General features: G+C 61.2%; 1 non-coding gene across 1 annotated transcript; it reads left to right on the top strand.

Moving 5' to 3' along the window:
* The first annotated feature begins 3,082 nt into the window (after nt 1-3,082).
* Nucleotides 3,083-3,167, top strand: TRNAR-UCG. Its single transcript has one exon. It is a non-coding gene; the product is annotated as a tRNA-Arg (tRNA).
* The last annotated feature ends 322 nt before the right edge of the window (nt 3,168-3,489 follow it).

The following is a 3,489-nucleotide window of genomic DNA, read 5'->3' as shown; positions in this document are numbered from 1 at the left end:
GCCGCACCCCCACCGCCGCCGGGTCTCTCGCAGGCTCCCTGCGCCGCTGCCGCTGCCGCTGCCTGACAACCCGAAACCAACAACGCGCCCGCGGCCAAGGGCGCTGACCCGGAGGCGGGGCAAGGGGAGGGCCTCTGCGCCCCCGCCCCTTCCGCGCTGCTGGCGAGAGCTGGCCGCCTCCGCCGGGGAGGCGCCCGAACCTGCGCCGCTTTCCGCGGGCGACCGCCCGCCCGTGCGTCCCTCCAGCCCCTGCAGGGCGGCCCTGCGTCCTCCCGGCGCCGCCGCGTCCGTTTGGTAGCCCCTCGGCTCCTCCTGCGGCCCCCGGCTCGCGCCCAGGGCCCCTCTCCCGCTGCCTCCAGGGGGCGCCCGGCGGGCTCCCGCTGGCAGCCGCGCACATCCGTGGCGGCCTCTGCCGCCGGTGTCTCTCTGTCTGGGCGTCTCGGGGCGGCGGCTGGCTGCCTGGTGTTTCCAAGGGCACAGCGTGCATCGTGGCTGCGGCTGGGGTCTCTGGCGCCGTGTCCTCACCCGCTGTCCAAAGGCAGAGGGGGTGCAGAGTTGTCTCTCCGCCCGGGCTGCCCGCCCGAGTGGTGCAGGGGAGCACCCGTATACGACTCGGGATGTTTCACATTAGAGCCCGCCTCCGTGTACCCCACTAGCAACCAAGGCCTTGGGGGCAAACCAGAATCCAGGTCAAGACAGTCGCGTCTGTGTGCCCCTCTGACTCCCGGCCCGCGGAAAGAGCCGCAATCCTAGCCAAGAAAGCGTTAAGGGGGACGCTGCTGTCTCCACTGTTGGTGAACAATTTACACGCCGGGAGGAGCACCGCCGATAGACTCCTGGCCTCGGGAGGCCCTAGGCAAACAGGGCTCCGGTCCCAGGTCTGCATCCCACTTGCTGAACCACCTGGAGCCAGTGTTTCCCCTCCCGGCTCTGGGCCTTACTCTCCTGATGGTGATGGTGGAGCGCCCGCCTCCGGGTCCTGGTGGTCCATCTTCCCTGTCTCCTTCCCTGTCTCCTCCCCCTAGTGAAGCAGAGGCCGGCGGCCCACCCCCTGCAAGGACAGGGGTGAGGGAAGCACACTGGGGATCTCTTCCCATGGAAGGAGCTGGGTGAGGAAGAGCCGCTCATCCCCCCGGGGCTGTCCCAGACAGCCTGGCGCACATCCAGGGGCAGAGCATGATGCCAGCCTGTGCCCTGGGACTGGCTTCCCCGGCTGCCCCCGAGGGGCTTGTGCCAGGTGTAGTTATTAATAAACAGCGGCAGGAAGCCACCCGTGGCCTTGGATTCGCTACAGAGACAAACGGAGTGAAGCCTCGTGGAAACCAAACACTCCTGCGGGGGGGCAGGGGGGAGGGCCCCCAGGTTTAGTTCTGTTCTCCCGTCCAGGCTGCCTCCCCGAGGCTTTTGCACACCAAGGCTGGCTGGTTTGCAAATGAGAATCAGGTTAAGTTTGAAGGTATGTTAAGTTTCCCATAGAAAACACCCTCCGAGCTTGCATATCAGACCCTGAATTTGATCTATTGGAATCAGCCACAGGGGACCCCCCCCCCCCCCCCCCCCTTTTCTTATAGCTGGTTTTCTTTTTTTTTTTTTTTTTTAATTTTTTTTTCAACGTTTATTTATTTTTGGGACAGAGAGAGACAGAGCATGAACGGGGGAGGGGCAGAGAGAGAGGGAGACACAGAATCGGAAACAGGCTCCAGGCTCTGAGCCATCAGCCCAGAGCCTGACGCGGGGCTCGAACTCACGGACCGCGAGATCGTGACCTGGCTGAAGTCGGACGCTTTAACCGACTGCGCCACCCAGGCGCCCCTGGTTTTCTTTTTCTTTTCTGTTCCTCCACGTGCAAAAATCCCACCCAGGATGGCCCATGGGGCTCAAGATAAGAGAAGCTTCTGAGCAGGAGGCCACAGCTCATCTTACTTAGAAACTCATCCCAAGGTCGTCCCTGTTCTCAAACTGAGGCCTCTGCTTACCTTCCGTGTTCCTGTCAAGGACACTGCTAAGCCATCATTCACTCCCCCTTCCCCCTCATCCTCTCTGTTCAAACCCTGGGGCTTTGACCCTGCAAGGGTCTCTCCTCTTCGCCCGCAGGCCTGGCTCCAGCTTTTACGTCTTCTCACCTGGGCGACACATGGCCTCTCGCTGTGCCCGCTGCCCACGGTTCCCCCCCACCCCCCGCTTTCAGGGGGCGCAGCTCTAACGCATAAGTAAATGCAGGTTCCTCTCTCTCCACACCTCCTCCCCCCTCCTGCCCGGCTTCATCTCCCAGGTCCCCGACACGGACTCAGGTGCCTACCCACGCTGGCTGCTTGTTTGCTCCCAAAGGCACGCTGGTGCTGGGTCCTACTCTCAGGCCTTGGCACACTCAGGTCCCTCTGCCCGCTGCACCCTTTCCAGCTTCGGCCAAATTTCCCTTCCTCCTGCGTATCAGATCCCTCCTCTCCTCTATAAAACCCTGACGTGTGCCCTTAAAGACCCATCAGAGTAAGCTCCAGGAGGGTAGGGACCAGGCATCTGGTGAGCGCTCAATTCACACCCTGCACACGTTAGTACCACCCCAGAAATTGATCACACTCTCCCGCCCCCCCCACTGCCCACAGGCTGGGACCTCACCATGTCCCATCTGGGTGGCCACAGCAGCCTGTCTGGCCTCTCTGCCTTCCAATCCACCTCCGCCGTGAAAAGCCAGGTCAGCATCGTTACCCCACTTGAGATCCTGCCGTGGATCCCCACTGTCTTCCACACAGAGCGCACCCCTGAGCCCGGAGTCCCAGCCTTCCCTGCCTCATCTTTGGTCCGTCCCCTCATCTCACCCCTGCTCTGGCCGTGCTCCACCACGGGCAGCATTCCGGATGGGCCGCCCCCTTCGGTTGTCCCTGGCTTCGTTCCGGCCTGCCTGTCCTGGAGGTCTATCCTCCGCTTGTCTGGCTAGCACACACAGATAGATGGCTTCTTCAAAACTCATCTTACGTGTCCTTTCCCCCTTTTCTGGCTTTTCTGAGCTCTTGAGATCTTCATTCACATACTTGGAGCTTCCAGTGCGCAAAAGCTCCCTTTTAAAAAGCCCCGCTGCCGGGGCGCCTGGCTGGCTCAGTCGGTTAAGCGTCTGACTTCGGCTCAGGTCACGACCTCGCGGTTCGTGGGTTCGAGCCCCGCGTCGGGCTCTGTGCTGACAGCTCAGAGCCTGGAGCCTGCCTCGGATTCTGTGTCTCCCTCTCTCTCTCAAAAATAAACACTAAAAAATTTAAAAAATAAATAGAATAAACAGGCCGCTGCTGCTCTCCTGAGTGCTGATGTCATCAGTGACCATTGTTTCCATGATTTCCATGCTAATTTCTATCAGAGATAGGTGACATTCTCCACCTCTCTCCAAACCCGTCTGCAGGTGGAATCCACTGGCTTCCATGGGCCCCGAGCGCTTTCTGAAGCCCTGTGACACTCTAGGGCCCGCGGGACCGAAGTCCGCCCCTGCTTGTGCGGGGATGT

Source organism: Lynx canadensis, chromosome E1, assembly GCF_007474595.2.
Source record: "Lynx canadensis isolate LIC74 chromosome E1, mLynCan4.pri.v2, whole genome shotgun sequence".
NCBI classification, from domain to species: domain Eukaryota; kingdom Metazoa; phylum Chordata; class Mammalia; order Carnivora; family Felidae; genus Lynx; species Lynx canadensis.
The sequence above is the reverse complement of the archived record's forward strand: the minus strand, read 5'-3'. Positions and strand labels throughout refer to the sequence as shown.